Genomic DNA, 24,298 nt, shown 5'->3' with positions numbered 1-24,298 from the left:
TTTTTCAAGACACAGTTTCTCTGTATATCTCTGGCTGTCCTGAAACTTACTCTGTGGACCAGGCTGGCCTTCAACTCACTACCTGCTTCTGCCTTCTGAGTGCTGTGATTAAAGGCAGGTGCTACTACTACCTGGCTATAGCCCATTTCTTATTAAGGCTATTTTGTTATTATTTTGTTGATGTGGGGCAGAGGCAGGTGTTGGTTAGTTGGTTGATTGATTGAATGGTTGGTTTGTTTGAGGGGCTGGCTGTGTGGGGAAGGTTGTTATGTTTATGAGGTGAGGTTTTTCTGACATATTTACAAATACTTTCTCATATTCTGTTAGTTGCCTTTCTATAGATTTTAAGTGGCATAATTCGGGATTAGAAATGTCAGTGAAATATAAATCATGCATATTTTCCTTGAAAATCTACATACACACTTCGAGAATAAGTCATACACTTTAATTTAACAAGCTATCATAAATGAAGCATGTATTGAAAGAAGAATCTCAAATCATCACTTCCAATCTACCCATTTCATAGACAAAGAAAGAGAAGCAAGCAATGTGAAGCCAATCAACAGAGGACCTAGAAATTAAACAGTAACACAGCATCACGAGTACCTGGTTCCCAAAACAGGGAGCCTTATATGTTGCAGTTTTCTCCCTTCACCATAACTAATGAATATTTACACCATTGTGGTTCTTAGTGTCATTGCTAACACTAATGTTAAATGATTTCCCTGCTGTGGTGTTTTATGCACAATACAGGGAGCTGTGGCCATTTTACATCTTAGACTGACATGATTATATATTTTCCACAGCCTATAAAACTGGTAACTGTGGTTAACTGGTCACAAACATAAGTGCCTGGAAAATATAAGTTCTTTACTTGACCCTCAGGCTCATGGTAAATGAACTAACTCCATGAGAGCTGTGTACAGAGGAAATCAGAGCTCAAATAACCCAGCAATGCTCTCCCTGGAAAGAGGTTTCTACTTAAGAAGATGCAAGGCCTAGAGCCAGTGCTGATCATATGGCATGAAAAAATTAAAACTAGAATACAGTTTAAGTTGTAAAACATTTTGATGCTTGGTTGACATGGCACTGCAATTTTCATTGTATTTTCCTCATTTCATTCAAAACTGCATTTTGTGTTAACGCTTTAAAAAATGCAGGGCAGGAAAATCTATAACCATATATCTTCCCACTCACTGAAAGTTTTCTTTATTTGCCTCTTTTTATTTCATTCTAGGTTTCATGTGCAAACATATGCATTTGTTTCATATTTCCTATATATATTGTACAATCTTATTCTCAATTCTGAACATTATACACTGCGGCTACCTCAAGATCCAGCAATTCCACTCTTAGGCATATATCCAAAGGATGCCCATTCATACAACAAGGACATCTGCTCAACTATGTTCATAGCAGCATTATTTGTAATAGCCAGAACCTGGAAGCAACCTAGATGCCCCTCAACTGAAGATTGGATCCAGAAAATGTGGTACATTTCCACAATGGAGTACTACTCAGCAGGGAAAAAAAATGGAATCTTGAAATTTGCAGGTAAATGAATGGAACTAGAAGAAACCATTCTGAGCAAGGTAACCCAGTCACAAAAAAGAAAAACATGGTATGTACTCACTCATATATGGATTTTAGATATAGAGCAAAGGATTACCAGCCTACAATCCACACTGCCAAAGAAGCTAAGAAACAAGGAGGATCCCCCGAGAAGGGGAAAGGGACAAGATCTCCTGAGCTAGGAAAATGAGAAGAGGAGAAGAGGAGGGGAGAGGAGGACATAGGGAGCAGAAAAGTTGAGTCGAGGGAAGAATAGAGGAGAACAAGATAAGAGATACAATAGTAGAGGGAGCCATTATAGGTTTAAAGAGAAACCTGTCACTAGGAAAATGTCCAGAGATCTACAAGGATGACACCAACTAACAATCTAAGCAACAGTGGAGAGGCTTCCTTAAATGCCTTCTCCTGATAATGAGATTGATGACTACCTTATATGTCATCCTAGAGCCTTCATCCAGTAGCTGATGGAAGCAGAAGAAGACACCCACAGCTAAACACTGAGCCAAACTCCTGGAATCTAGTTGCAGAGAAAGAGGAGTGATGAGCAAATGGATCAAGAGCAGGCTGGTGAAACCCACAGAAACAGCTGACCTGAACAGGGGGGAACTCTTGGTTCCCAGACTGATCGCTGGAAAACCAGCATAGGACTGATCCAGAGCCCTTGAAAGAGGATGTCAGTGAGGAGACCTCAGAAATCTATGGGGCCTCTGGTCAGATCAGTACTTATCCCTAGCACAGGAATGGACTTTGGGATCCATCTCCACATGGAGGGATACTCTCTCAGCCTGGACACACTGGGGAGGTCTAGGCCCTGCTCCAAATGATATGACAGACTCTGAAGATGCCCCATGGAAGGCCTCACCCTCCCTGGGGAGCACAAAGGGGATGGGATAGGGTGTTGGGGTGCAGGGGAGGAGGGAAGGGAGAAGGAACTATTATTGACATGTAAAAACAAGCTTGTTTCTAATTTCAATTAAAAATGGAAGAGAAAAAATATTTTAAAAAAAGCCAACTCTATTCCAGGTTTACTCTTGCTTAAGAGATGTCAAAATGAGACAGCTGGACCCGGTTCCTGTAGCCTTGGAACTGCTGTCTAAATTCTGCTTCTTCCAGAACCTCATTGTCTCTCCACCAATCTCAATTCCCTTATTCTCTGAGCTCACAGCACTGAGAGTCAATCGATAACTGGTCAGTGTAGAGCCCTTCATGCTGGTAAACATTTGCTTTCCTGCCATTCATTGCTGCAACACTGGCAGCTTCACTGCCCCAGTTCGATTACATATGCCTTGAAATCAACTCTCTTTTTTTTTTAAGTTCTCCACTGCAAGTAACGCTTAACACAAGAGTGGTCTCCCCCATTATTTTGTCTCTGTGCTGTCCTTAAACAGCTTGAAATGACATTGCAAGTAAAGAAAACCATGAATTGAAATTACATCAGGACTGAAGATATTGACCAACACATAAACTACTAAGTTACCAAACTTGACTCAATTTGTCTATCACATATTCTGACAACCACTGAAACCACAAATAATACAAAAGAAGAAAATGCTTGTTTGCAAGTGCCAAGGATGTAGCTAGAAGGGAGCAAATCTCAAATCACCTCCTGAAGACAGGATTTGCTGATACTATGGGTTGAGTTATGAGGACAGTTGACTGGATCAAACTTCATCACTCCCACTGGTGGAGGCTTCATCTATCATCAACTAAAAGCAAGAAACTAAGAGCAGGTGGATTCTGGGACACTTGTTCAGAAACAAAAAGCAAGTAGGTTTTCCCCTCCATTTTAACATATTCATTCACAAATACTTAACTTCAGAGTTACTACATGATATGGAGTGAAAAGGCAAATCACCATTAGCACACATGCATAATATGATCTAGATGCTTAAATATTGGTAAACCATATGAAATCATGGAAGATACTGCCATTTCCTCAATAATTTTCAATTTCCGGCAAGTTCATATGGTTAAATCTGAATTACATGCTTGTCTGTAGCCATACCACCCTGAACATACTGCCTCTCATCTGTCTAAATTAATCATGCTTGGCTCTATATGTGGATATTACTGGCTCGTTAAGACACTCTTGATGTTTAAAGGGTGCTTTCCTATTTTCTTTTCATGACTACTTTCTCTGAAATTATAAAAATATAAGCTATTCTGACTGGCTAAATACTCTAATAAGGAACCCTTTTGTAATGTTTCTATAAAGATAGCTTAGTCACAGTATGCCTGTCTCCCAGCCTTCCAAAGCCTCGGTTAGATTGATGCAGCCTGTGCAGCTCTGGCGATCTCTTTAGCTTCTAACCCCCTCTAGTGAGCAGTGTACAAACTCATTCTGGAATACTCTTGAAGACAGAGGACCTCCGTGGCACCAGCCAACCCTCAATCAATAACAGCATTGCTCCTAATAGGTTTTAATTACACAAGTAAGTTGCAAGCAACCTTTCTAAATGGGCTCCATTTGTATTTCTCCTGAGCAAAATGACTCCAGTGTTTCTTCTCCTCATAAGTCTAGCTCTTTAATTCAACTCGAATCACAAAGATACAAAGTAAAGAATACAGTCACCATATTTAAGGCATCAGGGACTAATTAGATCTTCCACCACCTTTCTAATTTCAATGCAAGGAATGTCACCCACTGAAGATGGCATAGACTAGACATACCTATATGACTGACAGGAAGAGCCAATGACAGAGTTTAATACTGGAGGGCTAAGGGTGACAATTCAGTGTATAACAAGGGAGCTGAGGGCCTACACAATTGGCTGTCAGTGTAGACATTTATTCCGAAATTGAATAAATCTGTCATTTACAGAATTTCAGTATAGCCAGTTGGGTCTTCGAATTTTAATTAAATGTGACTCTTCAGTTGAACTTATGCCATAAGTTTTGACTTGCACAATTTTCAATTCGGCAAATTGAATAAATAAATAAATGAGCATCGAGTAATATGCATTCATTTTAAACTTATGCATTATTCATTTCCCAAATGTTTTCTGCATTTTAAGTGTATCTGGAGACTTGGTTGGCACACTGAAAGCTTAACTCCCCTTTGCCAGGAAAGTCCTGAGCAGTCAGTCCACACATCCCTTTCCCTTGACACTGGGCTTTATCTGTTGGCTACAAGCCTCAGTTGAACATATTCTCAGCCTTTCCTATTTTTGCTGGTTTGACAAGCATTTACCATGTTTCTACTAGATGGTGACCGTGCTTTGTTCTGTATCCTATATGAAGAAAAACTTAAAATTTTAACAGATAATTCACCCAGGATAGCTGATAAGCTGAGACTTCCTATCTATACTAAACTCTGAACTGAGGCAGAATATGGTAAGAGCTCCAGATCAGGTACAAATGAGGACTGTGGAGCTGGGAGAGACTGCTTTAAAAATGAGAGGACACTAATCTGGGTCTTAACAGTCTACCCCAAAACTTTTCTCTTCTCATCCATATCCTTGGTCTCTTCTGTTCCAACCTCCTCCAAATATTTTTGGGAGGGAGGGAGGCTTTTTAATCCCCTAGTATTATACATTAAGGTCAAGTTATAAGAAGGATTTGGTCAGATGCCAAGAATGTGGTAAACCTGAAGAATGGGTACATAACAACAACAACAACAACAAAGCAAGATCCAGGAGAATGGAAAGACAAAATACTTTTCATGGGAACAGGATTCATATGCCTACATCCAGCTCCAGTATAGGATATGTTTGGTGCAGTTCAAGAGCAAGGATATCAGATATGTAAAAGACACACACATGCCAAGGGCTCAAGTTAAAGACAATTTTTCTTTCTACCAGGGTAGCAAAGAAGAGCTGTCTCTATGACTTCAGCCTCCTACCCAAGAAGAACAAACCACACTCTCCAAATTCCTCCAGCAAACTGGAAGGTATGTGCTCATGTTCACTTGCTCTATGTCATAGTGCCTCATATAGATTAGGAGGTAAGGAAAAGACCCATCCTTAAAACAGAATAGGATGGATGTTTCTTTATTGTCCCTGATAATTTCTTGTTCAATTAAAAGAAATTGGGGAACAATAGATCTGAACAGTCTTTCAGGGACATGGGCCCATCTTACATCCCTCATGTACCAGTGGAAACCTAAATGATCAAAACACATGGGGAGGCAGTTGCAGATCTTCACAGTTAAGCCCACCAACTCTTTTGAAGTCTTACTCAAAGAGCATGACTTTTCTTTTCTTCTTTCTACCTCACTATTGGATATTGGCCAATATTCAACATCCTGGGCTTTCTTGCTGTTTTTCTGAAAACAGTTGTTTGCTGACTTGTGTGCCTAACTCAAAAGGTATAACTTTCTCTCCCCTTCTTCGTTCCCTTCTTCCCAATAATGGCCAACATTTGCAGCTTCTTCTGCACCATCATTTTTCTTGAGAAGATGAGGAGAGGGAAAAAGATGAGGGGAAGAAGAAGAAGAAGAAGAAAAGAAGTGGAGAATGTGCATCCTTTTCTCTTGTTGACACCCTTTCTACCTCCCTTGCTCCTCTTCGGTAGACACCTAGCTCTGCTGCCCCTTGCCCTTCCAAACCTTCTAGAAAGTCTTGGACTTAATCCTTCTGAGTAGAATCCAGGTGCCATTTAATCTCATTTTTTCAGTTTCCTCATCCATAGAGTGGACAAATAATGCAGTCATGCATCAGTGATGAGGACCTGTTCTGAGCAATGCTTTGTTAGGCAATTTTTGTCATTATGTGTGAAGGGTACACTTGGTACACTTATATCAACCTACATGATTTAGGTCACTGGCTGTGGCCAATGTTAGATAAAAAACAAAAAACAGGACTTGGTCCTTATTTTCAGAATAGTATTCTATTTTCTCTTTTTGTCTAAAAACAAAGTCTGAAACCCAAATTCATTGATCCACTGACCCAATACATCTGTTCTTGCTCTGAGCAGGACATGGCAAGAGCTTACATAATACCACATGGTAACCCGCAGCAGACCAAAAATATGCATCCAGTGTATCCATTCACAAAGGACTGGCAAATGTAACTGAAGCCATGAAATTATGGAGGTTATTGAACCAAATCCATGATTCCAGATCTGACTGTTTACAAGTCCCTCTTCTACATACTCTGATTTACTACACTAAGCAAAGACCTGAGAGGTATGTGTTTTCAAGCTCCCTGGCATAGATCTAATAAGCCTGATCTCAAGTTTTCAATTCTCTGGCCATCTTTATTGTCCCCTTCTTTGCTCTTTTGCCTCCTTATTATCTCCCTCCTTCTTTGGAGCTGTGAACTGAACCAAGGTTCTTGGACTTGCTAGGCTAGTGTTCTATTACTAAGAGATGCTTCAGCCGGGCGTTGATGGTACACACCTTTAATCCCAGTACTCGGGAGGCAGTGGCAGGTGGATCTCTGTGAGTTTGAGGCCAGCCTGGTCCCCAGAGCAAGTGCCAGGATAGGCTCCAAAGCTACACAGAGAAACCCTGTCTCGGAAAAAAAAAAGAGAGAGATGCTTCAAGCCTTTCAGTGCACAGGGCTCCAGTTACTGGGAAAGACAATCAAGGGCAAAGAGCCAGGACTTGCCACCTGCTTCTTGGCTCAGCAGACCAACAGCTAAGAGTCTTGAAATTTTTGAAAATATATGTGATAGTTTCATTCTGAATATGGAATTTTGAATATGTGTGTGCACAAATAAATACAAATATGTATTACATCTGATGCAAACAGTCAAGGATTATAGGCATGAGGATTTTAAAATATTATTTTCAAACAGTATATACTGTTAGGGCTTTCAGAAAACAACACATGATGAATGATTGTTTTGAGAAACATGTCAACATTTAAAGTTATTGAACAGAAAATAGCATGCTACTTAATATTAATATGATTTTGTTGAAAACACTAAAACTAAGCATTAGAATGCATTTTACTGGGGGGGGAGAACCAGTTTAAGAGCCAAACAGCGAAAAGCTTCATATTAGATGGAAATATTTACTAAAACTGTCAAGGGCAACATGCACTTTACAATGAAATTAATCAACAGTTCACTCCTTCGTGTCATTTGTTCATATCCATATTTCCCTGGGATATGTGCCTGTCAGTTCACAACTAGTAATTTACTAGGAAATTTTGTCTTAAATGAAAATGTTTAGAATTCTTGGGGGGCAATAGGCTATTTGTTTCCAAAATAAAAATAGCAGTGTACTTCTATTGATTATCATCGGATCTCTTTTTTCATTTAAATCCCCAAGGAATCCAAGGATGTGATGTTTGTACAAATTTCAGGATAGTAGTCTAGCTGCCAGCAAGATTCAGAATTACTAAGAAGATGAACCTCTAGATATGTCTGTGAGGAATTTTCTAGATTAGGTTAACTGAGGCAGAAAGACATACCCCAAATGTGGGTAAGACCACACAGGCTAAACAAAAGGAGAATAAAGAGAAGGAAGCCAAGCAGCCGCATTCACCTCCCTGCTTCCTGGCTGAGGTTTGAGGGACCAGGCACCTCAAGGTCTTCCTGACCTCAGTTATGAGCCAAAATAAGTCTTCTCTTGTTTAAATTGCTTTTGTCAGTGATTTTGTCACTGTAATGAAGAAAAGGCTCACACACAGACTTTAATCCCAATATTCCCCTTCCAGTCCCTGTATTCTCCCCACCAGCACTGCTGTGATAAATGCTCTGTGCTTGTGATACATACACAGGCAACTAACTCGCTTTTCTGTTCTGTTCTGTTTTATTTAATTCTCGGTGAAATATTTTCTGATAGACACAAGCACCAGACCAGAGTTGACATTTATTCTCAGACATAGGAACTCTCTTTCTAACTTTGGAGGAATAGAAGGGAAGATCAACAGAATCAGCTGCGTCTTTGAACACACCAAATGGGTCTAATCATTATTGAAATCAGTATAAGTGATCAATTTCACTGTTGGCATTTATAATACCAGCTTTGGGTCCTTGCCTTGTGTGATATGACATCACACAGATCAAATTGAAGCTTCTGGAGTGGCCTCCCAACCAGAAGAAGAAAATAGCATCAAATGTATCAATACCAGGAGCAAGAGGCTGGCCAGGAGCAATGGCACTCTGAGGATGGAAAAGAGTCAAGGGCAATGGTCTCTATCATGTCTTTATTTAATTCTCGCTCTAGCCTCTGAAGAAACCAAATGGATTCTAGAACAGAATACTGAAAACCCATCCCCACAGAAGTCGAAGTTTCAGCCATTGAGCCAGATGTAGCATTTTTCTCTACAGATTCACACAGCCTCAGGCATATGGAACATGGCAACAGATTTGTCAAATATCATCTTTTTTATTACAGAAAGAGGGTCCAAAACCGTTTGTGTTCTCATGAAATGACAGCAGTGTGCATTTACAGTTCCCCAGAACTGAGTCAACTCTCCTGCAGCTGGCATAATTCACTCCAAAGCCACATGAACCGGACATAACATACTGTTTCATTAATCCTGTAATACTGCATTGCTTGGGTTGAATGAGTGAGAACTATTGCACAGCTGGAGACCCCGCTAAGCCTTACAAAGCTTTTAAAGGCCATATCAGAAATTTGACCTCTAAAGGTGAGAAGCATGCCGATAAATACTCTCCAAAGAATAAAACAAGTTCTGGCATCTTCTCTCCTTCAATCCCCATGTTAGTGAGCTTTTTATTGATGTAATAAACACCTGAAATAATTTATAGAGAGAAAATAGTTGTTTTGGCTCATAATTTTAGAAGTTTCAATCCAGGGTTGTTTGCTCCTTTCCTTTTGGACCTGTGGTAAAGCATATCATCATAACATCCAAGAAATAAGAGAGAGGAGGAGACAAGCATCCCATAATCCTAACCTGGCCTGTTAGGTTTTATTGTTGTTTTGTTTTGTTCTGTCTTTTGTCAACTTGACATAACTAAAGTCATCTAGGTAGAGGGAACCTCAACTGAGAAAATGTTTGCATCAGATTTGCCTGAAGGCATTTTCTTTGTGGATGATTGGCTTGAGAGGGCCCACCCACTGTGGGATGTGCAACCCCTGGGCAGTAGTCATAGGTGTTAAAGAAAGCAAGCTAAATCATGGAGAGCAGGCAAATAGCCTGAATTCCTCCAAGACTCCTGCTTTAGTTTCTGCTTTAAGTTTCTGCCTTGAATTCCTACCCTGATAATGGATCTGTGAGGTGAAATCAACCCTTTCCTCTCCAAGTTGTTTTTAGTCAGTGTTGTACTGAAGCAATAGAAAAGCAAACAAAGGGCCATAAGATCTCCTTCTAAGCTCCAGCCCTAGGACTTCTTTATTTTCTAGAAGGACCAAGTCAAAACACTGAGACCTATAGCCCATTTCTGAGCCTGTGGTCAGAAACTTGTTGCTCACAGCACAGTTCACACCTGGAAATGCGGCTCTAGCTCCTCTCCCAAGCAACACAAAGGCAGTTGAACTTGAATGAGGCCCAGCGAAGGAGAGCTCTTCCGCATCCGGACCAGAGCAGGAAAGCAGTCTTGACCCTTGGTACCTATGAACAAAAGACGCTAAGTATTAGAAATACTGGGAGTGAGAAATGATGTCATGTGATGTAGAAAGCTCAAAAGAGGTTGACAATAGAAGGTGTGGGGTTCTGAAGCCGGTCATGTCACATTCATTTTAAAACCATCTACTTCCGTGGGCAAGTGAAAAATGCCCCTCTTTCCCATCGCTCCTTGCCACCTGAAACAGGCAAAAAAGCTAGCCTCTGGGTCATGAGAACGGAAAAGATGGCCCTGCCCCTTATCACTTGGGAGTGCAGGCCTTGCACCGTGTCTGAACAGCACGGTAGAACTGACCCTGTTGGCAGGGTATGGGAGAGCTGGCCCTCAGGGTGTGAGAGTGGGAGAGCTGGTACGGTTCCCTTCATCTGCCATGCTGTGTTGAGGGCAGTGAAAGATTCCCTCCACCTCCTCAACCCTCAACACCTGCAGCAAAGGAGGAAGTTAATTCTCCCCTTTACCAGCTGTAGCACTCAGGAAAGTAGGCCCTGCCCCTTGCCTGGGCAGCACAGCAGAGCTGACCATGTTGACAGGAGCACGGGTAAGCTTGTCAGAGAAGGTGAACATATGAGATCTGGCCCTGCCCGCCCCCATTTGCCATACCATGGCATGGGCAAGGGAGAGATGCCCTCCCCCGACCCCTTGCCACCGGTGGCAGGTAAGAGAGCTGAGGTCAAGAGCATGAGAGCTTTGCCCCTCACCAGCTGCAGCTCTTGGGAGAATGGCCCCTGCGCCTTGCCTGAGCAACACAGTAGAACTGGCCTTGATAGGGTAGGTGTGAGTAAGCTGCTCAGAGGTCATGAGAGCAGGAAAATCAGCCTTGTCCCTTGCTCCTTGCTCCAAGGCCAATGCTGGAGAGCTCACCATGGTGATGAAGATAGAGGAGACCTGGCAGACTGACCAACCCTGCAACCACTCAAACCCAAAACCAGGCTTATGAGTTGGCCCCCACCATCTATGATCTGCCAAAGCATGTAGAGGGGTTGGTCCTGCAGACCCAAAGCTTCAGGATCATCATGACACAGGGCAACAATAGGATATCCAAATGAGAGCCCTGAATCTGTAGTGTAGCAGAGACCAGAGGCTTCCAACCAGACCAACGACTCTCTGCAATGAACACTTGCAAATAAAGAAATAGGCCCTAAAGGGTATACTGTGTGACTCCCTGGGCCACACTACAGTGTCCACAACAAAATTTGTTTTTTTTTTCTCTTTATTTTATTTTGGAGGGGTGATGGGAAATGTACTGTGTATGTTTATCTTATTGATTGTTAAATAAAATACCGTTTGGCCAATGAGATCAGACGGGACTAGGAGTCAAAGAGGATTCTGGGAAATGTAGAGAAATGGTGATCCAGGCAGGAAGTAACTAAGCAAGAAGACTCAGATTTAAGCGAAGGAGAAACAGGAAGGGTCCCTCTTTTCCCCTCCGCTCCTGCTCCAGCAGCACGATGTGAACCACCGGCAAGGAGGGATGCCAATAAGGTGTCCAATAAGATAAGTCTTATAAAATATATAGGTTTATGATAGTTAAGACTGAGCTAACAGATGAGGAGTCCTAGTCATTGGCCAAGCAGCTTTGAACCTATTACAAGTTTCTGTGTATTCATTTGGGCCTTACCTCGGATGGGCAGCTGGCGTAAAGCGCACACATGGCGGTGGGGCTTGGTGGCTTTTGGCAGAAAGATTTATCGAAACAGAGGGGAGGTTGCAAAGGCAGAGGGTGGATACCAAGGAACAGAGATCTGAATGGGGTAGGATGTATGACATGAGAACCACAAAGAATAAACAAAAGGTTAAAAAAAAAAAGCCACTGCTGCATTGATGTTGGTGTTCTGAAGAGGAGGAATACTTAACCATGGGATACCATGCATTTCTCATCATGATGTTGGTTCTGCCAAACATGCCAAGCCATGATACAGCACAGGCCCAGCAGCAATGCATTACAAATGTGTGAAAACGTGGCACATACACCCTTCCCTCATCTGTGCCATTCCCTCAGCTCCAATCTACAGCCACACGGAGAAGCACTTATAGAGTGGATGACCACTGTGGTTTGGAGATGAGCTGTGTACATCTGTGGTGAAAGCCAAAAAAAGAACTACAGCCACATTGAAGCCTCACTTGTACATGGCTTTGGAAGAAGGGCTTCAAATGCTGTGGATGGCATGGAAACCAGAAAGTAATCTGACTCTCAGTAGGGAAACATCTGCATGCTTGAGCCACATTACAGTGATTTGTGTTTCAATAGACTGAAACCTAGGACACAGTATTGTCACAGGTTGTCACCGTCCAGCCGATGCTCTTTTTCATATTAACATACTGACAACATGAAAGCCAGGCGTTGAGCTACTCTAAAGAGAATTGCAAATGATATTTCACCGAGTGGCAAGAGTCTCCAGTTGATAGTACCATCATCTTGATCTGTTGAGGGTGTATAGCTAATCTGTGAAAAAAAAAAAAAAAAAAAAAGATTCACCAGAAGCCCGTAGGCAAACTAGGATGCACACAGTCCCCAACAGTTCACAGGGACAAAATCCAGATTCTCTTCCTGTGTTAATAACAACAATACAAGGGCAATTAATTAAATCACTTAAAATAATAAACTCAAAAATGAGACAAAAAATGGCATGCAACAAATAGACTTCATTCCATTTTATAAAAGCATACATGGAAAAGGCATTTTATCTTATGCAAAGGAAGGCAAATGTATGGTCATTTTAATCATGCCATATTCAGAAATCTATAACAGCCCTTATTTTGTGTTATCACGAGAATGCAGTTCACTCTGCACTTATCTACATTTTGCTGTCACATTCCTGGACTAATGACTTTTCAAGCGCAATCATACTGACATGGATCACACTACTCTGTGACATGCTGTTGCTAGGCTGCAGAATTTCTTTCCCTGTCCGACATGTGTTGCTTCCTCTGGCTTACTCATCTTATCTGAACCTGACAAGGACGACATGGAACTTTCCTGTTAACTGTCTAAGAGGCAGGGCACATCATCAGACTAGTTCAAGGGAAACTCACAGGTGAACAAAAATTGTAGCATGCATTCAGAACAGTTTTTATATTTTAAAAATTGACAATCTATGTCATAACTAGGATGTGAGCCTTCTGTAGGGACATCTAACTAGAGGTCAGGAAATTATTAGGAGGAGTTATTATGGCAATGCACTTTGTCCCCGAAAGAAGTCATCAGCTAAATTAGTCAGCTTGCCCTAGAAATATAATATCCCAAGTCCCAGCTCTTCTCTCCAGCTCACTGACCTTCTGTTCTCTTTGATATTTCTCTTGTTTATGTTTGTTTCTTCTGGTATATAGCATCGGTTCAGGGTGTCATCAAAGTAACAGCTGGGGCTTGGGAAACAGCAGAGTGAACAAAGAGCCTGCTGTGCAACTGTAAAGACCAGACTTTGGATCCTCAGAACCCACATAAAGTCAAGTGCAGTAGCACACATCTGGAATCCCAGTGCTCCTGCAGAGAAATGGTAGGTGGTGGAGAGAAGAAACTGTGGAAGCTGACAGGTCAGCTAGTCTGGCAAACACAGCTACAAACAACAAACAACCTGTCTCCAACAAGATGGAAGGCTAAGAATGAAACCTGAGGTGCCCTGGCACACATGAGCCTTCACTCACACAGAGAAACAGATGTTAACACACAGAACAAACACACACGTGTACACACATGGACACATCAAATATACACACAAAGCTTTTTTTAAAGATGAACAAAGAATAGCAATTATGCTGGGTATTTAAAAATAGAGTAACTCAAGGACTTTGGTTACACTGTAACTGGAAACTAAAAGGGACATTAAGGTAACCAATTATACAGAGATAATCAACTGCAGCAAGTCTTGCCATGGGTCTGGGAACAATAAGAAAGAAATGATGCCACCAGATGTGAGGCACTTACAGAACTGCTCCTCAAGGGGCCCGTGCTCCAGCATCCATGGCCGCAATATTCAGTCCATGCCTTATAGTTAAGTGGAGCCTCCAACTACAAAAGAATTGTCAGGTGGTTATTGCTAGTCAAGGCATTCAGGAGGAGTTATTACCACTAAGAAAACAACTCATAAAAAAGAAAGCATTTAAAAGTATTGTAAGGAAGTTCAGGCTTCTTTCTGAAGGCTCAATAACTGAGTTTGCTGAAATGGTCAGCTGATACATTCAAAGGAGAAAGCCATAAAGATTTTTGAATGTGTACATAAGCACAGGGGACATTTCAGATATGAAATTTGAGGGGTCTCAGAGTTGAATATTAAACACTCCCCTGGAATTATAGGAGTTGCACAGGTATCTTTTCTGAATTGAAACTTCCCAACCATCCCTCACGGTTCAGGAAGTAAACAAAACAGAACTTAAAAGCCTCAGGAAGGTCCTAAGACTTGGGAAATTCCCACGGCCCCTCCCTAAGGTTATGCAAGCAGTAACAAGTGCTGGGGAGAGGAGACTTTAAGTTGCACCCAGCTTTCTTCAAATCATGCAAAGAGCTCCAGGTTTTCATAACTTGCTGTCCATGGAGGGATGAACTTTTATTGACTTTGAGACACTAATACTCCTCTCACTAACCCACTCCTGTACTCCCTTAACTACTAGTTTAGTAGGTTGGACTTGAGTCGTGCTTTCTTTGGTCTGTTACTAGTGCCCTATACAGATTAAACAGATACTTGCTCCCTAGAAAATGTACACACAACATACAGAAAAAGAAAGGATGAGGCCATAGGCAATTTTAGATGGGTAGTAAATTACTTTAGGTGAATTAAATGAACTGAGAAACCAAAAATATCCTGAGGCTTGGAGTTGAAGTGTGATGCTTGATTTTCAGTGTCTTCTCTAATGACTATTCCTTCTTGGCTAAGGAAATTTCAGTAGGACAATTGTGGGCAATTATAGGGTTCCCGTTTGGCAGATCTGGAGTGTGAAAAGACAGCCTCTCCCTGTGCTTCAGAAGAAGGGAGGACCAAAGATGAGTGTAATTTGAGAAATTGCCAAAAACACTCTTGTAGATGGAAATATCTGTCCTGCCCTGTCCTGCAGCTGATTGGTCCCAAATAAACACACAGGGGCTTTATATTAATTATAATCTGTTTGGCCTATTGCTCAGGCTTATTACTAACAGGCTCTTACAACTTAACCTATAATTCTTATCTATGTTTAGCCACATGGTTTGGTAACTTTTCTCACTAAGGCATTCTCATGTTGCTTCCTGACTAGCAACAACTCGCTCCTTTCTCTTCCCAGAATCCTGCTAGTCTGATCACCCCACCTATACTTCCTGCCTGGCTACTGGCCAATCAGTGTTTTATTAAACTAATACAAGTGACAAATCTTTACAGTGTACAAGAAACATTATCCCACATCACACTCTGATTTGGAAATAGGTTTTCCAACTCAATTTGCCAAATGCCCCACATTGGGGTGTCATTTTTTCTGAGGCCAAGGAAAAAATACAAGCTATTTTCTATATATTTATAGTTCTAACCCTCAACACAGAACACTTGTAGTCTCCAAAATGTATGGATGTTGTCAAACCGACACAATTGTCAGTGTTGGATTGGCGTCTTCAATTAAATACAATTCTAACAGTACCCAGAATTAGCTGAGAAGCTGTGGGCTAGGAGTTGAAGTCCACAGACTTTCCCCAACCTTAGCCACAAGTCACAAACGTAGTAGTTCCTAAGTTACCCACAACTTCTGTCTACATATCAGTTTCCCAAAACCCCCTCCTATGGTCTGACCATTTTCCAGACTAGTTCACAGAACTCAAGAAAGTACTTCAATCCTTTTACCCATGTATTAGAAAAGGATACAACTGAGGAATAACACATGCATATTAGGCAAAACTTCATAACCTAGGTCTAATTGCTACTTGTGACTAAACCTAATAAAAAGTGGATTCTTTAGAAATGTTCTGTAACTAAGACTGCTTTCTCAGATAATATATTTTCTCCATCCCAGTTTGTCTCAATGACTGTCTAGAGAAATAAATCAAGACCATTATTATTGTATTGACTTATTCAGCCTTGTCTCTCATATATATAATTTAAACTGTAAATGGTTTTATTGTCTCCGTGAGTTTTATTCACAATGTAACTTGCTACCGTTTATTAGCTTATTTCAATGTGAAGTAAAATATAAAGTTCCCACTCACTTATCACAACTTATTTATGATGTAAAAATTACTATTCCAGCTGAACAGTGGTGGACATGCCTTTAATCCCACCACTCAGGAGGCAGAGGCAGGCAGATCTCTGTGAGTTCAAAGCCAGCCTGGTCTACAAAGCTACACAGAGAAACCCAATATTGAAAGATCATAAAAAAGGAATTATAATCCCATTTTAGGGATTAAGTAGCTGTTCTGTACATTTCTATAACTCATATCCACAGAAGATTCACATTATGAATTATAGTAGTCACCTCTGTCCTTTATAGAGACATAATGGAATAATGTTAAAATAATTAATAAACCTAGTCATTGAAGTAGATGTTGAATACTTTGGATTTTATATTTGTATGTGGTGGATTTTGTAGGAGTACTGAAATTTGTTCTAGAATGTAGTTACTTAGACACTGTATTCTTTTTTTAACTTGTCTTTTATTTTCCTCAGGATGGACCAAAAGAAGCTATTAGTCTCAGACTAGCAAAATTGGCTTACCAGGTAAAGGCTCCTGCCTCCCACCCATGTTTGATCCTTAGAACCAACATGATAGAAGAAAAGAACTGATTCCTACAAGTTATTCTCTGCCTTCAACATAGACTCTGACACACACACTTTAAAAAAATTATCTTTAAATTTTAGGGGGGAAAAGTATCTGTTAATCTAAAGTTGACATGGTCCTGAAAGTGACACACTTCTTGGAGCTCTAGTCAATGTTCCAGATCTTACAAGTTTCCCTTTCTCTGTTTCGACTAGAGACACAGGCCAATGTGAACTCCAGAAACAATTACATCAAGCTTTCTGAGGGTCTCTCTGTGGACTCTAGGAAACTTCTCATGGCTGTGCAGAAGTCCTTAGCAACAACCAGTGAGGGATCTGCACATCTCAGGAGTCATTCCATTCCTGCTTCTCCTCTTGAGCTCTGTCTCATGAATTCCAGGCCTCTCCCCACATCCCATCCTCCCTCCACATCCCCGTGACTCAGTAAGACATTTGAGCTCTATCCTTGAAACTGTCTCTAATGACAAGCTAGATCAGCTAGAGGATTCATTTGACTGACTATCCTTTTCTAGATTATACCCATCTACTCCCTCTTATACAAAGTCTAGAAACCTCTATTGTATACATTTTATGCATCTTGTTGGCACCAATTGGTTTTTTGATAATATCTCTGAGAAAAATATAGAAAGTAAAAGAGAGGGAGCCTGGAACCCAATCTAAATAGCATCTTGTGTTACTGATGACTGTTAAGCACAGAAACCACATTCTGCTTTTTAAGTGATTTCATTTGCCAAACAGAATGACAGGCTCCCAAAAGAGTCAACAAGAGCAAGTTTTCTATTCCCATCTCTACACAGTCTTGACATTCTCAGCACTGTAGTGGATTAGAGCCGAGTGAGGGAGACAGGAAGCCGTCAAACAACAATTGAAAGCAGATTTCTTCTGTGCTGTGGTCTGTGGTACGGTAATTAGAAACTAGGAAATTCACAAAGAATAAATTGGCAAAAGTAACCCTTGTACTAAACATATGCTGTTACATATACTTAATAGCATGTCAAACTCCAATAGTTAAGTTGTTTTTAGCAATTTGTAAATTATAAACCATTACCACATTTGTTTGTTTCCTTCAAACTTGCACACACTCATTCCTCTCTCCTTTTCTCTCCCTTTCTCTATTTCTGACTCTGTTTCTCTCTCCTCTCTCTGTATCTGTCTCTCCTTCTCTTTCTCTCTCTCTCTCTCTCTCTCTCTCTCTCTCTTTCTCTCTCTCTCTCTTCTCTCTCTCTCTCTCTCTCTCTCTCTCTCTCTCTCTGTGACACACACACACACACACACACACACACACACACACACACACACACACACCACACACATTCAGTCTCTCTCTTGCATACACCATAAGTTGTCAGCCAATCACACAGAGTCTAATATAAAACTGAGCCAGATGCCACTCTTCTTCACTACCCTCTCATCTGACTACTTTAGATTCCTTCCATAGCCTCCTCTGAACCAGCTTCTAAACCCAGCACCACCAGAAGCTCTGGCTCACTTCAGGGGCCTCTGACTCACACCTGTCAAGCACCGTTGCAGAAACATCAAGACCAACAGGCCAAGTGGTACTGCCTGCTCAAAAGCAGATATTTTAAAGAGCAGATATTTTAAAGGAAGATGGAGGCTTACAGAAGCAGATGCTGAGTTTGCACCTCCACCCATTCTTTCCATCAAAACCTGTTCTAGTGCAGAAAGAATAAACTATGTAAACAGCTACCACAACAAAGAACCCCTTATCTATTTTGTATAAACCCAAAGTTCTGGCACCTTGGATCTTTCAGATTTCCTAATATCTCTCTTCAGGTAACATAATGACATGCCAGAAGTATGATCTCTTAGCCTAAGAAGAAGTTTCTACCAACCAGATATTCTTAAACACGTGGACCATGAGACCACTTAAGGACTGAGCTTTTGGCAGGGGAGGGCTTTCCTAAAGACATAAATTACAGGCTTTCCATGGTTTCTTACCTTGTTCACAGAAGGCATATAGCCTGTGCTCATACCAATACTGCCTCAAGTTTCATTAGGGAGAAACCATCTAACACTCATTACATACTCAGTGATTCCCTACTCTTCTCACTTGGAGCACACAAGTAACATTGAGCCCTCTGTTTGCGACAGCATTGGTGTGATCAATATAATAACAAGCTCATAGTAGTTCAATCTAGCATGGGGCTGCAGTATTCCAGTGGCTCATTGCCTGTGCTGCTCAGTCTCCATGAGAACAAGTTTTCTTCCTTTTTTTGTTTTGTTTTGTTTTGTTTTTCCAGACAGGGTCTCTCTGTGGCTTTGGAGGCTGTCCTGGAACTAGCTCTTGTAGACCAGGCTGGTTTTGAACTGACAGAGATCTACCTGCCTCTGCCTCCCAAGTACTGGGATTAAGGGTGTGTGCGACCACCACCCAGCTTAGAACAAGATTTTAACGTGAAGTAGTGCACATTAATTCAACATGAAATGCAGAAGTTTCATCAACAGAGACCAGGACTCTTGAAGCAGATAGCAACCAGTTAGCTGGCACCTCCATTGAGAAAAAAAAAAAAAAAAAAGTGTTGCACCTTTTGTTTCCATTATAGTAAGAACAAGACAGACACATTTCTTGGCAGAGTTTTCTTTCCCTTTCTGTGTCCTTTTCACAGTCATACTGTTGATCAGTTCTTGACATCATATAGCCAAAAATGTGGCAGACACTGAAAACTGACTTGCAAAGAAAGAATTGAAAATTCAGGTGTTATGGTTGGGATAAGTCCCCCAAAGCCGATTTTATCTGAGCTTGTGTGGCATGATTATAAAGTGTTTGGACTCGAATGTGGGGTTTAGTGAAAATAAGTGAGGCTGTTTCCTTGAAAGAGACACTGTGACTCAGGCCGCTTCCTGCCTAGAACTCTGGGCATGATTAACTGCCTCCCTCAGGACCCCCCCCAAAATAAGCCAGTCAACTATGCTCTGAAACCTGCCAAACTATGAACTGAAGTAAAATTTCTCTCCTTATAAGCTGATTGTCTAGGGTATTTGTTACAGTGACAGAAAGCTGACCAACACTAAGGGAGTATCATTAAAATTTCATGAATCTGAGCAACTTCCCGCTTGACACTAACTTGTTGGGGAAAAAGAATTAAAAACAAAATGGTCTTTCTACAAAACCAGAAAATTGGTAAACTAGAACTTAACAGTAAGGGCAATACAAGGGCCTTGTGCCATGCACTTACTCTTTTCACACACTTTGGAGGTCACTGGTTACTATTTAAATGATTCTAAGTGGAAAGTAACTGGAATCTGTTCTAAAAAGCAATACTAGAAAAAGGGCTAGATTTAAAAGTCCTGTTCATCATATACTAGCATGTTTTTCATTTCATTTGTTGCTGCTTTGTTTTATTTTGTCTTTCAAGATGGGGGTTTCTCTGTGTAGCCCTGGCTGTCCTGGAACTCACTTTGTAGACCAGACTATCCTAGAACTCACAAAGATCTGCCTGCTGGTATCCTGAGTGCTGGGATTACTGTATCCTGAGTGCTAGGATTACAGATTTGCAACACCACTACACATTTCATTTCTTTTTTATCTTTTGTTTTGTTTGGGTTTGGTTTGGTTTTTGGTTTTTGGTTTGTTTTTTTTTGTTTTGTTTTGTTTTGTTTTGTTTGTTTGGTTGGTTGGTTGGTTGGTTGGTTTTGGTTTTTCGAGACAGGGTTTCTCTGTATTGCTTTGGAAGTTATCCTGGAACTTGCTCTGTAGACCAGGCTGGCCTCAAACTACAGAGATCCACCTGCCTCGGCCTCTCAAGTGTTTGGATTAAAGGCGTGAGCCACCAATACCCAGTTCTGGTTTCATTTCTATTTTTTCCAGAGTGTTTGAACAAACAGATATATCAGGTAAGTTAGATGTGGGTGTTATTGTAAAATCATTCATTGCACATAAGTCAACAATAATCCCTGAGAATCATCTGCCAACTGCTGTCTACCTAAAACATTCTGCTCTGTGAAGCCATAAGTTGTCTAGGAAATACAATAACAACAGCATCTTTCTTAAATTTCAGTGGATATTCCTGAGAAGTATTTCCAGGGTTTATGTCTTTTAGATCACAGGGTCCATAAAAGGAACTATTCCATAAAGATTTGGAAACATGTTATAGAAACTCTGCCTGACATCCACATTTCCATTTACTAATTAATTAAAACCAAATAATACTGATTCTAGCAAGGTCATTGTGAGTTTTGTTTTGTTTTGTTTTTTCTGTTCTTGGAAGAAGCATGTTTTTTTTTCCCACTGTGCCTGAAGCAATTGCTAGTACTGGTGCTCATGGAAAAAAAGGAGGTGTTCTGGAAGACCAAGGCCAAGCTCACCAGAAATATGGAGGGAGAGTTAGTTCTTGGAGAACATCAATAAGATAGACACTTATCCAAACTAACTAAAAGACAGAGCGAGAATACCCAACTTAACAAAATCAGAAACAAAATGGGGACATAACAATAGACATCTAGGAAGTTCAAAGAATCATTAGGTTATTACTTTAAAATTTTGTACTCCACAAAATTGGAAAATCTAAAAGAAATGGATAGTTTTCTTGTTATATACTACTTACCAAAGTTAAATCAAGATCAGACTATTTAAATAGATGTATTTAAATTTAATAATAAATTTGTATAATAACATTTAGTAATAAATAAAATAAACCAATGTAAATAGACCCTAAGAAAATAGAAGTAGTTATTAGAAGTCTCTCAACCAAGAAAGCCAAGGGTCAGACATTTTTAGTACAGAATTCTACTAGACTTGTAAACAAGAGGTAAGGTCAATACTCCTCAAATTATTCCACAAAATAGAAACAGAAGGAACATTGCCAAATTTATTTCATGAGACCACAGTCACCCTAATACACAAAACACATCAAGATTTCAACAAAGAAAGAGAATTACAGACCAATTTCCCTCACTAGCAAAGATACAAAAACACACAGTAAAATACTACAAATTGAATCATTGTTTCATTTTCATCAAAGCCTAGGAAGCCTTTAATTTTTTCTTTGTTTTGCTGCTGTTTCTATTCTTGTTGAAATCCAGCCTTAACCTGTGGTTGTCTGATAGGATGCAGGGGTGATTTCAATTTTCTTGTATCTGTTGAGACTTGCTTTGTGACCAAGTATGTAGTCAATTTTGGAGAAAGTTCTGTGAGGCCCTGGGAAGAAGATATATTCTTTTTTGTTTAGGTGAAATGCTCTGTAGATAGCTATTAGGTCCATTTGGATTATCATGTGTGTTTGCTCCAGCATTTCTCTGTTTAGCTTTTGTCTAGATGACCTATCCATCATCAAGATCAAGGTATGAGGGTCAATGTATGGTTTAAGCTTTAGTAATGTTTCTTTCACAAACATGGTGCCCTTTCATTTAGAACATAGATATTAAGAATTTGAAATGTCATCTTGGTGGATTTTTCTTTGATGAGTATGAATTGCCCTTCCCTGTCTCTTTTGATTAATTTTGGTTTGAAGTCTGCTAAGAGCTGCTGGTAACAATGGCTTTACAAAGGGCCACAAAGAATATACAGCAGATGACAATTAATATTCATAAGGTCATCCCACCAGTTGAACAACTATCTGATGGAGAGAATCTCATGAAGCAAGGCTTACAAGACCATTACCTATGAACTGTTAGTTTATGTCTATAATTTTGCTCATGTGCATACATTACTTCCCTAATAATAGCGATGGGTATTTTCCCACTGCTTATGTATTTGCCTCATGAAAATATTCCATCTACTGGGTGCACATATAGCTGTGGATGGTCAGAAAGATGATTTCTGCTTATCTGTATAATTCTGATGAACAAAAATAATACTAGGATATTTTTCATTACTCAGACTGACATAGGAAAGTAATAGTATCTACAGTCACAAAGACAGCTAATTTTAGACTTCAGAACAAATTCAAAACAAACTGGTTGCCCCTGGAGATGAATACACAAGGACAAATTCCAAGGTGTTTATCACTGAATCAAGGTCAGGCATGAAGCAACTTTGGTAGACATAACGCCCTGCAGTAATGGACTTTCTGCAAATATTCCTGACCTCAAGGTTCAGTCAAGTAACTGTTTATTGTTTAAGTCCTCAATTTCCATGTCACTTGCTGTCTGGGAACCCTGACTACTCAGAGCTACGTGCAGGGCCAAGTGTTACTCACTAGCTGGTCAGTGCGGCAACACCCCTAGCCTGAGAGAAACTGTGTAGTCAGTATGGTTGTTTCTTATTCTTTACTCAAAAAGTGCTCTGTGACCCTGAAAGTGTGATTCATAATTGTCCAGAGGCTTTACTATAGGAGGAGAAGTGTGGTGAAAGGAGAAGTGTGAGAGTTGGAAGAAGAAGTATGAGAGATACGGAAGGAAGTGAGTGAATGAATGACAGACTGTGTGTGTGTGTGTGAGTGTGTGTGTGTGTGTGTGTGTGTGTGTGTGTGTGTTGAGAATAGTGTGTGTGAGAATGTGTGAGTGAATGAGTGAGTCTAGTGAATGATATAGAAGAGAGATATAGCAGATACAAGAAGAAATGTGACAGAGTAGAGAGAACCGTGTGGAGGAGAGACATGTGGAGAAAACAGATGCAGCTGTATGTAAAGAGGTAACTGTGTAGAGAAATTGTTAAGAAAGAGAGATTATTCAAGAGAAAGTAAAATAGAAAGTTACCATCAGAAATAGTGTGTTTCCCTATTTACCCTCAGATAGAAAAGTCTAACCCTCAGAGAAGTCCCAACTTCTCTGAAGGCCTTTCTGAAAGCTGGGGTGCAGCCCTGGAGCTGGTCTCCAAAGCTGCAGTAGAAGTCTATTTTATTAGGTATTAGAATGACTACCCCAGCTTGTTTCTTATGTCCATTTGCTTGAAAAATCTTTTTCCAACAATTTACCATGAGGTAATGTCTGTCTTTGGTGTTGCAGTGTGTGTCTTGTATTCAGCAGAAGGATGGATCCTGTTTTCTATCCATTCTGTTACCCTTTGTCTCTTTTATTGGGAAGTTAGGTCTATTGTTATGGAGAGATACAAATGACCAATGATTATTAAATCCTGTCATGGTGGTTGTGGTAGTGGTGTGTATTTGTGTTCATGCATGTGTGTTACCCTTCTTTTAGCCTCCACAGATAGTCTTAAACACATCATCTAAATTCTTGAAGCTAGGATTCACATGAGAGAGAAAAGAATGGCATTTGCTTTGTGCCTGGGTTACCTCATTGAGTATATTCTTAGTTTTATCCATTTTTTCTGAAAATTTATTTTTTCTCTGTAGCTACATAAAATTCCACTGTATGTGTATACCAAATCTTCACTATCTGGTCATCAATTGTCAGACATCTAGGTTAATCTCAGTTTCTAACTATTGTGACTAGAACAGCAATGAACTTGGGTATTCAGACATCTCTATAGTACAATATGGAGGCCTTTGGGTACAGGTCTGTGACTGATATTGCTGAGGCATGAGACAGTTCTATTTTTAGCTTTTGGAAGTGTTGCATTGGTTTCTATAGTGGCCACAACAGTTTACATTCCCCAC

This window comes from Cricetulus griseus (assembly GCF_003668045.3).
Source record: "Cricetulus griseus strain 17A/GY chromosome 1 unlocalized genomic scaffold, alternate assembly CriGri-PICRH-1.0 chr1_0, whole genome shotgun sequence".
Lineage (NCBI taxonomy): Eukaryota > Metazoa > Chordata > Mammalia > Rodentia > Cricetidae > Cricetulus > Cricetulus griseus.
Note: the sequence above shows the minus strand (reverse complement) of the source record.